The sequence below is a fragment of the Equus caballus genome, chromosome 7 (genome assembly GCF_041296265.1).
Source record: "Equus caballus isolate H_3958 breed thoroughbred chromosome 7, TB-T2T, whole genome shotgun sequence".
In the NCBI taxonomy this organism is placed as follows: Eukaryota; Metazoa; Chordata; class Mammalia; order Perissodactyla; family Equidae; genus Equus; species Equus caballus.
The window spans coordinates 68,620,287-68,637,778 of record NC_091690.1 but is presented as its reverse complement, the minus strand read 5'-3'; the positions used below and the strand labels follow the sequence as shown (position 1 = coordinate 68,637,778).

Genomic DNA, 17,492 nt, shown 5'->3' with positions numbered 1-17,492 from the left:
ACTGAACTAAGTAAATTAGCCAAATCTCATTAAAATACAAGTATACTCATGCTTAAATATCTCATGAAACTACCTTTTTCTGGTTTCAATAATAAATTACATTAAGTCATTTAAAAAGGTCAAATAGACAAGATGAAGAAGGAAAAAGGCTATCACTTTTTGCCTAATTATCGGTATAGCCCAGCCAGGCAGAAGAAACACTATTAATTCAGATGAACAAAAATTCAAACCAAGGGGCACAAATGCAGAGAAATAAGGAAAGCAGAATAAGATAGATGATGCAGAGTGTGATGAGAAAAGTTTGAGATTAGAGTGAAAAGACCTGAATTATAGTCCTAGCTCTTGCTCTATAATCTTGGACAAATTTCTTAACTTCTCTCTAAGCCTCAATAACCAAATATATAAGAGGAATGAAACACAAAACTAATAATATTGCTTTGAGAATTAAGTAAAATTAATAAATGTGAAAGCACCTATGACCAAACTCTGCATGATAGGTGCCAAGTGCATAGTTATTCAATCTAAAGCAGCCCAAGGACATTCTGAGATCATGTAATTGGGAAAAGATTTATCATTATAAAAGACCCCCAGATTTCCAATTCAGTGTTTTCCTACTATACCATCAAGGAGGCATTATTTTGTCCTTCTTCTTGCCCTATACCAGACATCAGCAGCTCCTCTGAGTTCCACCTCTTTTGGTTAAAGGCATCACTATCCTTCCAGTATCTCAGATTCAAAACTGTCTATTCCCGTTCAACTCTTCCTGCTACTTCACTGCTCATGCCAAATCAATGAGCTCCTTCTACAGTATTCGGTAAAACAAGCACAGATTCTGCTAATGCTTTGAGGGATAAACAAAAGAGGCAAGACTCAAATAGTCCTTTCAAGTAACTTAAAATGTTTACAGTGTTGTGGGAAGATAAGACATGAACACATATCCCTAAGATAAAAAGCAGATTTTTAGAAGTACCATTAAAAGAGAAATACATGCTATTAGACTACTAAAGCAAGGAATCTCAAACTTTTAGGGAGAGTGGAAGAGAGGAGCAGAGAGAGAGAGAAAGAAAAATACGAAAATAAATATGAACAATGAAGAAGGTAGGGTTTGATATATGGTTTTGGGAAGGAATGATAAAGGGATATTTCTTGTTTGTTTGTTTTTTGAGGAAGATTAGCCCTGAGCTAACTGCTGCCAATCTTCCTCTTTTTGCTGAGGAAGACTGGCCCTGAGCTAACATCCATGCCTATCTTCCTCTACTTTACATGTGGGACGCCTACCACAGCATGGCGTGCCAAGCAGTGCCATGTCTGCACCCGGCATCCGAACTGGTGAACCCCGGGCCACTGAGAAGCGGAATGTGTGCACTCAACCGCTGCGTCACCTGGCCGGCCCGGGGACATTTCTTATAGAGCACACAGTTTGATCAAGGAGGCCTGGGTATGGGAAAATATAAGACAAGTTCAGAGAATGTGGAATAGTTTCTTTTGAATGTGGAAGAGGAGAAGAAAGGAAGAGTTTGATGGTCCTGGAAAGCCTTCAATGCCAATCTAAGAAGTTTTCTCTCTCCTTTATGGGTAAAGGGAGTTGCTGCAGAGTACAGATGAGCAGAGAAATGATAACTATTGTTGCGCTCTTAATTAGCAGAATGAGGAAGAACAACCAGAGAAAGGAAAAACAAGAGGCAGGAAAACTATTTAGGAAGCTGTCGCAATAGTCTGCAATAGCGAGAGAAGATGGCAACACGACAGAGAGGAAAAGACAAAGCAAGTCACTTTACTCAGCAATGGGGCTTAAAGAAGTATATGGCATAGAGCCTACTCTTAAGAAAGTTAGAACCTTCCATTTGTGTCTATGATTAAGAGAGTGCCACCACCTTCTCTGATGAAATAGAAGTGACTGTTTTCCTTTTGTACCCAAATCCAGTTAAAAAACAAACCATTTCACAACCACCTAGACCACAGACGTGCACTGTGGGTACACATGGCCCGGAAGTTGCATCATCCTAACTGTTGAACAGAGTGCATGTTCCACACGACCTTATCTCTGTTCTTTGGGTCAGATTCCAAGGTCTCCAAGCATGTAGAATGAGGCCATGACTTCTTATTGTTCTTGGCACCTGGAAAACTTAGGTGGGCCCCAATTTAGCTTTACCTTGGCCAGATCTCGCGAGAGTGTTGTGTTCACTTCTGGTGGTGATGAAGGGACTTGAAATCCTACAGTACCAGGATTCGGTGAGGTTCTGCCTGGAGTCATGATTGTGATATTCTAACATATTAGGGGCTGACACATGGGAAAGCAATTTGATTTCTTTTTGGTGATCCCACATACTCAAGTTGAACCAGTGCCAGCAGGGGCATGCTACAAAAGAGCAGATTTTGGCTCAGTATAAGTAAGAATTTTCTAACAGTGGTCCAAAGCAGGTCCCTTGGAAGCTGAAGTAACTCAGCATTGGAGATACTGCAGAGGAGATAGCTTAGGCCAGGGGTCAGCAAACTTTCTCTGTAAAGGGCAGAGAGCAAATATTTCAGGCTTTGCAGTCCATATAGTCTGTCACAACTACTCAAATCTATAGTGGCATGGCAGAAGTCATAGACAATTTGTAAGCAAATGAGAGTGGCTGTGTTCCAATGAAACTATTTAGAAAAAGAGACGGTGGCCAAGATTTGCTTGCTGACCCCTCGCGTAGGCTAGGAGTGGGGAAGGAAACTGAAGAGGGGATTCAAGCACTGGGTGAGTAGACAGAAGACGTATTAAGGTCTCTTCCAACCTTGACAGCCTTATGTATTTTTAACCAAGAAAATTTGATATGGTAACACCTCATTCAATCAGATTACTCAGATTCTTGGGACAGAGGGATTTGTTCTAAAAAGCCAAGTATTAACTAGCACTCCCTTTTAGTTTCAGCCTTGACAGTTGAAAATATTTCTAAAACTCCAAAATCTTCTGATCTGCCTTAGGTATTATACCAAAGATAACAGAACTTCTCTTTGATGACTAAGGACTTCTCAAAGCCTCAAATCATCTTTCCAGATACCAAATCTCACATGCCTTGCAACTAAAGTAGAAGGGTCACGATATTTCTTGGAAGAGAATTTTGTGTAACTCCTAGAAATGGGCGTGTCCTTTTAACTTTTCTCCTTCTGATGAGAGTAAAGCCCAAACTGCCAACAAACCAAGAAGATTCTGTCAAGTGAGGATTATAGTTAATCAGACTCTAACTGAAGTTACTGGATGATATCAATAAATTGAACTTATTTGTTAGAGATATTGAAAACATAATACTTGCATTTTCAAAAAACTCTGTTTTATATGTAAAAAAAAAATCATACACACACACTCACACTCACCTTCTCTTAGTGAAACTCCCAGGTGATGATGTGATTTGAGTTCCAGGTCAAACAATCACAAAGACAGAAGAATTTGATCTGACTTGTTGAGTACCATGATGTACAACTATAGCACAATACACAGCAGCATGAGGTACACTAGGCTGATCTTACGTCCTGTGACAGTTAAGAGCAAACAATAAGAGAGTCCAGTGGATCATGTAAAAGTCACACATTTCAGGGCAACAAAAGACCCTGAATTGCTAAAGCAATCCTGAGAAAAAAGAACAAAGCTGGAGGCATCACAATCCCTGACTTCAAAACATACTACAAAGCTATAGTAATCAAAACAGCATGGTACTGGTACAAAAACAGGCGCACAGATCAATGGAACAGAATTAAAAGTCCAGAAATAAAACCACACATCTATGGATAGCTAATCTTTGACAAAGGAGCTGAGAACATACAATGGAGAAAGGAAAGTCTCTTCAACAAATGGTGTTGGGAAAACTGGACAGCCACATGTAAAAGAATGAAAATAGACCATTCTCTTACACCATTCACAAAAATAAACTCAAAACGGGTCAAAGACTTAAAGGTAAGACCTGAAACCATAAGACTTCTGGAAGAAAATATAGGCAGTGCACTCTTTGACATCAGTCTTTAAAGGATCTTTTCAGACACCGTGTTTTCTTGGACAAGGGAAACAATAGAAAGAATAAACAAGTGTGACTTCATCAGACTAAAGAGCTTCTACAAGGCAAGGGAAAACAGGATTGAAACAAAAAGACAACTCACCAACTGGGAAAAAATACTTGCAAATCATATATCTGACAAAGGGTTAACCTTCATAATATATAAAGAACTCACACAACAACAAAAAAATCAAAGAACCCGATCAAAAAATGGGCAGGGGATATGAACAGACACTTCCCCAAAGAAGATACAAGGATGGCCAACAGACACATGAAAAGATGCTCATCGTCAGGGCTGACCCCGTGGCCGAGTGGTTAAGTTCGCGCGCTCTGCTGCAGGCGGCCCAGTGTTTCGTTGGTTCGAATCCTGGGCGCGGACATGGCACTGCTCATCAGACCACACTGAGGCAGCGTCCCACATGCCACAACTAGAAGGACCCACAACGAAGAATATACAACTGTGTACTGGGGGGCTTTGGGGAAAAAAGGAAAAAAATAAAATCTTTTAAAAAAAAAAAAAAGATGCTCATCATCACTGATCATCAGGGAAATGCAAATCAAAACTACACTAAGATATCACCTTACACCTGTTAGAATGGCTATAATAGCGAAGACAAAAGATAACAAATATCGGAGAGCTTGTGGAGAAAAAGGAACCCTCATATACTGCTTGTGGGAATGCAAACTGGTGCAGCCACTATGGAAAACAGTATGGAGATTTCTCAAAAAATTAAAAATAGAAATACCATATGACCCAGCCACCCCACTACTGGGTATCTATCCAAAGAACTTGAAATCAGCAATTCAAAGAGACTCATGCACCCCTGTGTTAATTGCAGCATTATTCACAATAGTAAAGAGGTGGAAACAACCTAAGTGCCCAGTGACTGATGACTGGATAAAGAAGATATGGTATATATATATATATATATATATATATAATGGAATACCACTCAGCCATAAAAAATGATAAAATCGTCTCATTCACACTCATTCACAACAACATGGATGGACCTTGAGGGTATTATGTTAAGTGAAATAAGCCAGATAGAGAAAGACAAACTCTGTATGACTCCACTAATATGTGGAAGAAAAACAAACACATGGACAAAGAGAACAGATTAGTGGTTACCAGAGGGAAGTGGGGTGGGGGGTGGGCACAAAGGGTGAAGGGGCACACCTATAAGATGACTGACAAATAATAATGTACAACTGAGATTTCACAATGTTGTAAACTATCATAACCTCGATCAAAAAAAAAAAAAAATAGTCACACATTTCTGGAGAACACTTCCTGAGTCAGAAGGGCTTCTTGTGAGGATGGGCCCATAGCCAAGTGGTTAAGTTTGTGCACTCCACTTTGGCGGCCCAGGGTTTCAGCAGTTCAGATCCTTGGTGCGGACCTAGAGCTGCTCGTCAAGCCATGTTGAGGTGGCATCCCACATAGCAAAACTAGAAGGACCCACAACTAGAAGATACAACTATGTACTGGGGAACTTTGGGGAGAAAGAAAAAAAAAAGATTGGCAACAGTTGTTAGCTCAGGTGTCAATCTTTAAAAAAAAGAAGGGTTTCTTGCCATCCTCCTGTAGGAATCCTTCAAATACTCTGAACCATAGTGATTTTATACTCTGAGGGAGGAAACAAAATGGTACTTGCTGAGCTCCCACTAACATGTCATGTGCTTTTTATCCATTACCACATTTAATCCTCAAACCAATGCTGCAAGGCAAATATGATTTCCTTTTTACAGACGAGGAAAATGAGATTCATGGAGGTTAAACAATTTGCAGAGATGACAGCTCCGGATCTTCTGGTCCAGTGGGCCAGGGTTAGGGTCCAGAAAGAACCTGAGGAGAAGCTAATGCAGAGGAACTGCTGACTACACTTTGAGAAACACTGGCCACAGCGTTTACGAAAGGCCAAGCTCAAAGATCGCTGGCAATGACAACAGAGGGATTATAATTTAGGTCTCAGCTCCTAGTCCAAAATTATTTCCACTTCTCAAATCCAAATCCCTTAGAGAGGGCAGCACAATTATATGCTCCTGAGTCATAACGCTTTCCTCTGACTCCAATGAACCTTATTTGTTCCTAGGATGCAGAATGAACTTTATCTCACCACAAGACCACTACATTCTGAGGGTAGGGGCTTTTTCATCTCCGGAACTTAGCACAGTGCTTGATACATGTTATACACTACACAACTCTTCAATGAAAGATATACCAAAGGAACAAAAGGACAGAATATCTATTTGCTCCTCTTTTGGTAAAAACAAACAAAAACCTTTCCGTGAGATGACCTGCTAATGTAACACTTCCAGGATTCTAATGATCTCTATCCTGGGTGAGATGGTACACATAACCATACCATAAACACAAAAGATCACTTAGAAAAGCATGTCTTCTACGTGAAACTGACTCCAATCCTAGGCTTCAGAGGGTAGATCATGGATTAAGCATATGCAGCCTGGATTAAGCCAATTAATGCATTTCATCCAGTGATTGGTTCAGCCAAGTGCATGTGATCAAAAAGTCATTAAAATTCAACTCCAGGACTTTTGTTTGTGCTAGTCAAAGCGGGCTCTTTCACTGGACAGAAGGTTGTGATGACAGGAGCCTTAAGTTGCAGGGACAACCATTTGCAGTCTGAGAACAGCCAACCCAAAGAGAGCAAAATTAAAAAGACAGATCCTGATGAAATGTGAGTACTAAATCAAGTTGATCTTGAAGCCAAGTCTTCCCCTTTTTGGCTTAGGTGGCTCAACAAACTCTTCTCATTTAAGGCAATTTAGGTCACTATCTAATTAACACAGGTTTTAAGCATGTGACCTATACTGAGACCCAGAATCAGTTTGTTACCACAAGAGTAACGCAGGGATCCTTTCCACATGCTCTTGTCATAGTCATTATTCAATCCAGTTTCTGTGTCCTTCACTTTCCATTTCTTTTCCATTATATCTACTCCCCTTCTCCGCTTCCTCCTTCGAATCATTCATTCAACATTTATCAAACCTATTAGTGCCAGGTCCTTTAGGACATCATGAGCTATGGAAAGGACAGTCACAGTACACAGGTAACTTGATACGCTGAGGTCAGTGCTCTAATAGTGGCATGAACAGGAACCACTCTGCTTGGGAGGAGTCAGGCAAAGCTGCATAGCACAGGTGACCAGGGTTTGCATCTTGAAGGATAAGAGTTTTTGCTGGTTGAAGAAAAAATGCTGAAGGGGTAAATTTTCAGGAAAAGACAGCAATATGAGTACAGTTGACTCTCATAATTCACAGTAGTTATGGTCTATAAAGTCACCACAAACACCGAATTAGCAAACACTGAGTCATTTTTCCTAGGGGGAAATACAGGGTTAGGTTCCTAGAAGCCTCTGGTCACAGTATTTTTGTCAACCAATCAATAGATACTCTTGTTTTATGTTTGTTTCTGTGTAAAGACACCTTACATAATATATATTGTTGATTCACTGATAGTGAACTCGCAGCCAATAGCACTGTAACTCAAGTTCGAATGAAGCTTATCTAACACATGTATTTTCTCCATAAGTCACGTCACAATCTTCTTGTGCTTAGGAACACGGTCTAAACAGTTCAGCACTCTCCTTGGGGGCCATTTTAAACAGCAAAATCACCAACAAAAAGCACAGAAATGTGAAAAACATGGCATCAAATAGAGAAAAGGGCACTAGTTCACCGTATGAGAGCTGAAATAAGAAGGTAAGTGTGGCTTTGTTCCACTCAGCTGTGAACATGTGTGTGGGGTACGCAAATCTCTCATTTCTCTGTACATGCACATGTCTGTGACTGACCATGAAAGAGCTGTATTGATTTGGGGTTACAAATAAATTTTAGGAAGTAGGTGAATTCAGAAATACGGAATCTAGAATCTGACCAGGAGTAGTAACTATAGAGTCATGCACCACATAATGATGTCTTGGTTAATGACGGATGGCATATATGATAGTGGTCCCATAAGATTAGTACCATATAGCCTAGGTGTGTAGTAGGCTATACCATCCAGGTTTATGTACGTACTGTAGGGGAGAAAGAAATTTTCCTCCACTCTTCTAGGTTCCTCTGGCTATTCTAAGAATTACACTGACATGAGACAGATTAACAGGAGAAAAACAAACGTTCAATCACATGTACACATGGGAGAAACCCAGGAAAACTGCGTAACTCGCCAAAATGGTTGAAGCCACCACCTTAAATATCATTCTCAGTTAAGGACAAAAGAAGATGCTAGGGGAGAGAAGAGTCAGGGACTTGAAAGGGAAGGAAGGCAAGTCTCAGGTAGGTGAAAAGGAGCAGACATTTGGAAAACAAGTGTTTGGCCACGTGGAAACAGAAGAACACACAGGGGAGCCCGTCACACAGGCTTTTCTAGGTCCTTCCCTGTCTACCAACTAGTTCATGTTATACTAAGGTGATAGCTCACTTCCTGAGACAGGTTTTTTTAATCTGAATTCTTTTAGGCAGTGAAGGGGGAGATAACAAGAAAAACTTCGAGTCTTTTGTTTCTTAAAAATAGTCAGCCTAAATAATCCTCCTGTCAAGGAGACACATTGTGGGGTGGCAAATTTTGTTCCCCAACAGTGCACTCTATGAGGTTCACACAATGACAAAATCACCTAAGGACGCATCTCTCCAAACATATCCCTCTCATTAGGTATTTGTGACCTTGTAAGAAAAGGCTTGGTATATCAAATAGTAAAGCTACGTCTGGTGAAGCTGAAGAAAGGAGGATGAAATGCAGTATGGAAAGGAAATCACTGAAAGCAAGGCTAGAAAAATGATTTGGGGCTATTTTAAGACAGGCTTCATATGCTGAGTTTTATGGATTTTCTGTAGGTCAGTGGTTCTCAATATAAAATATTAATGTAAAATTAAAAATTTGAGAATTCCTCATTGAATAATAATATACTTCTTAGTATTTATTAATAAAAGCTACGATGAATTCATCAACTCATTTTATTAATCACAATATCTACATTTTTTTAAAAGTATAAATACATGCAAGACACTTAGCGCATAAGTAATGCTTGGTGTGTGTGCGTGTCTTTTCAAGGACCCTGTCCATCATGTGAGAACCACTGTCATGTATCTAGAGGAGCAAACAAGCAGAGGGAACACCATGTGCAAAGGCCCTGAGGAAGAAAGCTTAGCTCATAGGAGGACCTGACAGCAGATCATGGCTGGAGCATAGTGAGCAAAGCGGACAAAGGCACAAAGAAAAGGCAGGGACAGATCACAATGGAGGCTTGCAGGCCATTTTATGAAGTGCAGATTTTATCTTAAATAGAATGAGATCCCTCAGAAGGGGCATAATGAAATAAATTGATACAGTAGCAACTGAAGAAACAAGCTTCAGAACAATGTAGTTTGATCCTATTTACATTAAAAACCCTGTATGTTTATGGACACACATATATGTATACCACCACATATATTTGTGTATATATAGTATACATATATAGTACGTACACACACACACAGAGTGTCTTACAAATCCTTAGAAAAGCATTCCAAACTCTTACCAATGGTTCCCTGTGGACGATAGTGGGGATATAAGAGTGTAAGGGAACTTTCACGTTTTAATCCATATACTTCTGTATTTTAAACTAAACAGAACATGAGACCACTGAATGGTTTTACATTTTTTCATACTTACATTTCTTAAAGATCAGTCTAGATTGTGGTAATGGAATGAAGGTGGAAAGAGCATGAGTAGGGAGCCCAAACAGAAAGCTGCTCGAGAAATAATGGTGATTTTAACCAGGACAGTGGCAAAGGACATATATATTAAAGACACATTTCAGAGGCTGAAATGACTGACCTTGATGATGGACTGAATATGGGGGATATGGAGAAGGAAGAATAAAGACAGACTCCAAGATTTCCAGCTTGAGTAAGTAGGTGGCCTGTGTTAGGACTTCTGGTGGGGAAGAGAACCACAGCCCTCTCTCTCTGACAAGCCTATCACAGTGCACTCTACCGAATCTTTGCCTCCACTGTGTCAAATACAAAGGGGTAAAATGAATTTGACAAGTGTGAGAGGGAGACGGTCACATCTGGGAAACCAAAGAGCTTTGTGCCGGTGATTACACTGACTGAATTCTAAGAGATTGATTCCCCAAAGACCAGGTCAATTTTTCTGCAGAGGGCTCAGGGAATCCATTAGTGGAATTACCTCTCCTGCCGACAAAACAACAAAAGAGCTGTTGCCAACCGTCTGCATTTCGGAGAAACAAAGGTCATTCCATTGAGGGACTTCCCTCTCACGTCCTTAAATGCTCTAAGTTGTATTTAAAGCACTGATTTAAGCAAAGGTTACCAGGGAAAACCAGGACAAAGTTGGCGGGAGGGTAGACAAATAATGCCCATGAATACAGTCAAACTGTTTCTTTTCCTCTAGGACAAAGGCTTCTCTCATTGGCCTCCCCCACCCCAAGTAATGAGAGAGTGGAAGACTCCTGGGTTTGGCTTCCCTAACGACCTGATTTCATACTTTCTTAACACATACGTGATTGTGTTACTTCCTTGCTTCAACAGTGGTATTTAAAACTTCAGTGTGCATCAGAATCAGTGACACACCTGTTCAAATGCAGACATTTCCAAGTCCCGGGCTCAGGAGATTCAGACTCAGTAGGTCTGGAGAGGGGTCCAGGGATACAAACCCCTAGTGACTCTACTACAGAATGTCCAAGAACCTCACTGTGAGAAACACTGTACTCCACTGTTAATGATGGTTGAGAAAATGTGGTTGTACCTTAGTGAGCTGCTCTGGAGAAATAAGTGGATCATGGAGATCTGGGTTGTACTTCCAGCTCTGTCTCTAGTCAGGTAGCTGGGCATGTGAACCCGGGCAGGGGGACAATACGTTTTTGCTCTGGGCCATGGTTTTGTCATTTATAAAGCATGAGTGTTGAATTTGTGGATCTCCAACTTCCCTTCAATTTCTGTCATTTTAAGACCACAGGAGAAGACAAAGGGTTGGAAATGCCAGGTAGGGCTTCTTACCCTATTGTACTAGACTGATTCTCCCTAAGGTATTCAGATTGTGGATATACATGAACCAGAGCACAAAATCCAGTGTATTCTGGAATTTGCTGGTCATGAGCAAATATCATGAAAAGCGACTTCCAAGGTACAGGATGAACTAGGCATGGGGCCCTTCCAGAGCCTGCTTCTCTTCCTTAATCATACTATTCAATATAAATGCAGGGAAGTAATTCAAAGGATGGACGGTGAAACTGAACTTAACTCCAAAGATTAACTCAGGTGCTCAAATAAATGCCCTGTCTGCCTCCTGGGAGCCCTAAGTTACATCAATCCAGCTGTCTGAGTTACAGATATCTGAAAAACATTCCCATATAGAGACTATCCATGGCCTCTATATGATCTGTTTAAAAGAGTTTTGTTTAATTTGTAAGAAGTCAGTATACAGCATTAGAAGAATGACTTTTGGGCTAACACTTCCTTTTTTTTTTTCAAAGATTTTATTTTTCCTTTTCCTCCCCAAATCCCCCCAGTACATAGTTGTGTATTTTTAGTTGTGGTCCTTCCAGTTGTGGCATGTGGGATGCCGCCTCAGCATGGCCTGATGAGCGGTGCCATGTCCGCGCCCAGGATTCGAACTGGCGAAACCCTGGGCCGCGAAAGCGGAGTGAGTGAACTTAACCACTCGGCCATGGGGCTGGTCCCTAATGCTTCCTTTTTTTCCTTCCTTTTTCTCCCCCCTTGTTTTTTAAAAGTCAACATTATAGAAGTACAATTTACATACAAAAAAATTCACCCATTTTAAGAGTTTAGGTTGACGAGTTTTGACAAATGCATATACCATATAACCACCACCACAATCAGAACACTTCCAACACCCCAAATGGTTCCCTCGTGCCATTTCCAGGTTGATCTCCACTCCCCACCTTGGCCCCACTGATCTGCTTTCTATCACTATAAACTGGATTTGTCTTTTCTAGAGTACCACAGAAATGGAATCAGAGAATATGCATTCTTTCGTGGCTGGCTTCCTATGCACAACCAAGTTTTCTGATTCACTCATATTATTGCATGTATCAGCAGTTTTTAATTGCTGATAGTATACCATTTTACAGAGGTACCATAATTTGTTTATCCATTCACCTATCGATGGACAATGAGGTTGTTTCCAGTTTGGGACTATTATGAATAAATGAGCCATGAACATTCACGTACACGTCTTTTTGTGAACGTGCTTTCATTTCTCTTAGGTAAATACCTAGAAGTGAAACAGCTGGGTCACATGGTAAGCATATGCTTAATTTTATTAAAAAACTACCAAACTGTTTTCCAAAGTGGTTGTTCATTTTTGCATTCCCACCAGAAATGTATGAGATTTCCAGTTTCTCCAAAACACTTAGCCATTATAGCCAATCTAGTGAGCGCGTAGTGGTATCTCACTACGTTTTTAATTTGCATTTCCCTGATAACTAATGATGTTGAGCAACTTCTCATGTGCTTATTCATCATTTATTTTCTTTTGTGATGTCTATGTTCAAATCTTTTGCCCATTTTTAAATGGAAGGGAATGGTTTATTATTGAGCAGTAAGAGTTCTTTATATATATTCTGGATACAGCCCTTTGCCAGATATATGTATTGAGAATATTTTCTCCCCAGTCTGTGGCTTCCTTTTTCATTTTTTAAATAGTGTCTTTTAAAGAGCAAATATCTTTAATCTTTTTTTTTTTTTTGAGGAAGATTAGCTCTGAGCTAACATCTGCCACCAATCCTCCTCTTTTTGCTGACGAAGATTGGCCCTGAGCTAACATCCGTGCCCATCTTATCTATTTTATATGTGGAATGCCTGCCACAGTGTGGCTTGATAAGTGGTGCATAGGTCTGTGCCTGGGATCTGAACTGGCAAACCCCAGGCCATGGAAGCGGAATGTACGAACTTAACTGCTACACCACCGGGCTGCCCCCAAATGTCTTTAATTTTGATGAAGTCCAATTTATCATTTTTTTAATAGTTCAGGCTTTTTTGTGTCTTATATTTCTTATCTAAGAAATTCCTGTCAATCCCAAAGTCAGAAAGATGTTCTGCTTTGTTTTCTTCAAGAAGCTTTATAATTTTAGTTTTTATGCTGAGATTTATAACCTATTTTGGTACAGAGTGTAAGGATCATGGGTTCATGTTTTTCCACATGGATATCCAGCTGTTCCAGCAGTTAATCTTTCCTTATCAAATTGCATTGGCCTTTTTGTTGAAAATCAATGACCAAATATATGTAGGTACATCTCTAGACTTTCTAGTATGGTCAATTGTTCTCTATATATACTTATGCCAATACCACACTATCTTCATTACTGCATTTCCTAAGTCTTGAAATCAGGTAATCTGAGTCCTCAACTTTGTTCTTCTTTTCCAGAATTGTTTTGGTTATTCTAGCTTCTTTGCATTTCCCTACCAATTTTAGAATCAGCTCGTCAATTTCTACCAAAAAAACCAAATTTTTATTGTGATTGCATTGACTCTAGAGATTAATTTGGAGAGAAATGACATGGCATCATTTCTTCCTTAAAGTTTGATAGAATTCACCAGAGAAGCCATCAGGCCTGGAGTTTTCTTTGTGGGAGGTTTTTAATTAGAATTTAATTTATTTAATAAATATAGAGCTATTTGGATTTTTACTTTCTTCGGTGTCAGCTTTGCTAGTATGTGTCTTTCACAGAATCTGTCCATTGCATATAAGTTATCAAACTTATGCAGGTAAATTTGTTCATAATATTCTATTTTTAAAAGTTGAGATATAATTCACGTCATAAAATTTACCCCTTTAAAGTGTACGAGTCAATGCTTTTTAGTATATTCACAAGGTTGTACAACCACCATTACTATCTAATTCCAGAACATTTTTATTACCACAAAAAGAAATCTTGTACCCATTAGCAGTCACTATCCATTCCCCCTTCTTCTCAGACCCTGGCAACTACTAATCTTCTATTATCTTTTAATGTCTGTAGGATCTATAATGATGGGCTGACCCATTTTTGGTGTACTCTATTTCCACAGAGATTCATTTCTAATGCAGGAATCTAAAGAGTTGAAGTCACATTACAATCTGGGACCCTACAGTGATGGAAGAAGAGAGAATTTTCCTGAAGTCTGTTAACTAGGCTCCTTACTGCCTAGCAGCACTTTTCAATGACTGAGAGTGTGCCAACTTACTGGAAGTTTTTGACTATTTCAGCCCTAAGGAAAGTTGAAGTCCTTGGGCCAGTCATCTATGGCTACAAGCTACCTGCAGCCTGATGTTCAAATATTATCATTATTTACTTATTTTTTGTGTGAGGAAGACTGGCCCTGAGCTAACATCTCTGCCCATCTTCCTCTATTTTGTAGATGGGATGCCACCATAGCATGGCTTGATGAGTGGTGTGTAGGTCTATGCCAGGGATCTGAAACTGCAAACCCCAGGGCTGCTGAGGTGGAGCGTGCGAACTTAACTACTATGCCACTGGGCTGACCTCAAAATATTATTTTTTATGTGATATGATATGAAAAAGTTTGGGAAGCACTGGTCTACAGTACCAAGTCCAAACTAATGAGGATAGATAATTCAAGGACCCTCTTTCATTCGGCCCCAAACTGCTTCCTGTAATTGCCTTCTACACCTTTCCCTCTCCAATCTTATTCTTATTCCCACATATGTCCTACGGCAGAATACAGGGCTTTAACCTAAGAAGCCCTACAACTGTGTGCCTTTGAGATGCTCCCTGTCAAATACTACTAATCCTTCTAGATTCTACTCAAATCCATTTGGGGAACTCTCTGGAAGGGCAGGGACCATGCTCATTCTCCCCTTCAAGAAGCAACCGCTGAACTGAATGCTGATTGAGGACTCAGTATTGACAGGCTCTCAGAGTACAAAGTACAACAGTTTAATATCTAGAATGCATATCCCTATATTAAAACCCCTATGCCCAGTCATCATACCTGCCCTATACTTAGAAATCTGGCACTTCATTATTTTAAATTTTTTTTATTGTGGTAACACTGGTTTATAACATTACATAAATTTTGGGTGTGCATCATTATATTTCGATTTCTGTGTAGATTACATCATGATAACCACCACAAAGACTAATTATAATCCATCACCACACACATGTGCCTAATCACCCCTTTCACCCTCTTCCCTCTCCCCTTCTCCTCTGGTAACCACCAATCCAATCTCTGTCTCTCCGTGTTTATTTGCTGTTGTTTTTATCTTCTATTTATGAGTGAGATCATATGGTATTTGACTTTCTCCCTCTGACTTATTTTGCTTAGTATGGTACCCTAAAGGTCCATCCATGTTGTCAAAGATGGCCAGATTTCACCATTTTTTGTGGCTGATTAGTACTCCATTGTGTAAATATACCACATCTTCTTTATCCATTTGTTCTTGATGGGCACCTAAGTTGCTTCCAAGACTTGGCTACTGTAGCACTTTATTTTTGTTAGAACCCTCAACTTTACTGCACTGTACCTCAAACTGAAATGAGCTGTTCATAAACCAGAATATGACATGATTTACTTATTTCAATTTTAATTTTTTTGGTGAGGAAGAATAGCCCTGAGCTAACATCTGTGCAATTTTCCTCTATTTTGCATGTGGGTCACCACCACGGCACGGATTGATGAGTGGTGTAGGTCGACGCCCAGGATTGTAACCTGTGAACCTGGGCCACCAAAGTGGAGTGTGCCGAACATAACCACTACACCATCAGGCTGGACCCAGAATATGATTTATTAATCTGAATAAACCAATCCCAACTAAATCCAAACCTGCACACTTTCTACAACTATCAATACAGAACCAAATCAGATCACAAATTTTCTCTGAAAGGATTATAAGTAGAGATTTCATTTGTAAGCAGTCCTTGGGTTATAGCTCCAAGTTTCATCATGAATGTACTTATGTTATTTCAGGTGCACAAGTGTTTTGTAAGCTTCTTGAAGGCAGAGATAGAAAAAATGCATGGTACAGTGGAAAATAAACAGGATTCAGAATCTGAAGATGTTGGTTCAAATTCCAGGGATCACTTACTAGCTGTGTGACCCTAATGAGTCATTTAACCTCTGTGAGCCTTAGTTTCCTCATCTGTAAAATGCAACAAATTCTACCTATCTTACATGGTTATAGAGAAGAAAAAATAAGGCAAGGAATATAGGTTTTTGAAAAGTGTATGTACAAATATAAACTTTATCTTGTAATTGTTTTGAACATGTGCCTCTTATCACCCCTGTATTTGTGCAAGAGACCATAGTGGATAACTAAAATACTTGCTGATATCTATGTAGGGAGAGTCTTAGTGGCCAATAAAACCACACGCTCTAAAAAAAGTTAGGTACAGCACCCATATATCAACTTGTACCTTTGAAAAAGTTAGCTTCCCAACTCAGTCACTGAGAGTGGCTCATGGCAACAGAAGCACTCTGAAAAACCATAACTTCTCCTGTGCACATGAAGTCCTGGATGTGGGTCCTTAGTATTATTCTCCACCAAAGGAATCAGAATTCTTCTAAGGCAGTTGATTCCATGTCATGGAATACAAATAATAATAATCAGGATAGGTCTGAGTGTGCTGCTTATTCAATAATAAAAGCAAGAGTGCTTTAAAATATACAGAGAAAAAAAACGTCAAGGACTGCTGAAAGCCAAAAGGACTAGATTTAAAGGGGTTCCCAATGGCCAAGTTGTAACATTTTTAAGTTTCAAAGTAAGCCAAGCCTGTGAAAATATGAGTTCATGATATTCAAACAAGTAAAGTATACAAAAGGCTCTTTTATACAAAATAAAGGTGACTATAATAGGATTTGTCTGGCATTTTTACTGATTTTAACAAGAAGGGGAATCAATACATTGGACATGTCTGTTCTTCTATTAAGCAATATATCCGATGTAAAGCATAGATGTGTACCTGTTTCTATCTGTATAAGCAGAGAAACAATCAACACAGGGAACTATGAGAAAGTAAGAAGTACAGGAAAAAGTAGAAATTACACAAAGAATAGGAAGGACTGGTCAGCATTGGTGGTCACACATAATAGCTAAAAAAAAGGGAGGGATCTAACAGTTAAAAAGCACTGGTGGTCATGTACATTGATCAAGCAGAATGAGGGTTCAACAGTATGTTCCAAGATGATACTTCAGCTTGCAAGAGAGCTGACTTCGTGAACTCCTATTCTCTCATCTTCTGGCAGTGGTTCTCAAACTTCAGCATCAGAATCACCTACAGGACATGTTAAAATGCAGATGTCTGGGCCCCATCCCCAGAGTTTCTGATTTAGAAAGTCTAGGTGGGGGTGAGGTCTGAGAATTTGCACTTCTAACAACTTTCCAGCAGCTGTTTGTCCTGGAACCACACTTTGAGAACTACGGCCCTACATGCATCACTAATTATAATGACATACTACTGAAGCATAAGTAAGTTC

At 39.7% G+C, this 17,492-nt stretch overlaps 1 protein-coding gene across 2 annotated transcripts in view; it reads right to left on the bottom strand.

Moving 5' to 3' along the window:
- Window positions 1-17,492, bottom strand: part of GAB2 (GRB2 associated binding protein 2) — a 181,343-nt gene that overhangs the window by 70,517 nt on the left and 93,334 nt on the right. The gene's annotated exons all lie outside the window — the stretch shown is intronic.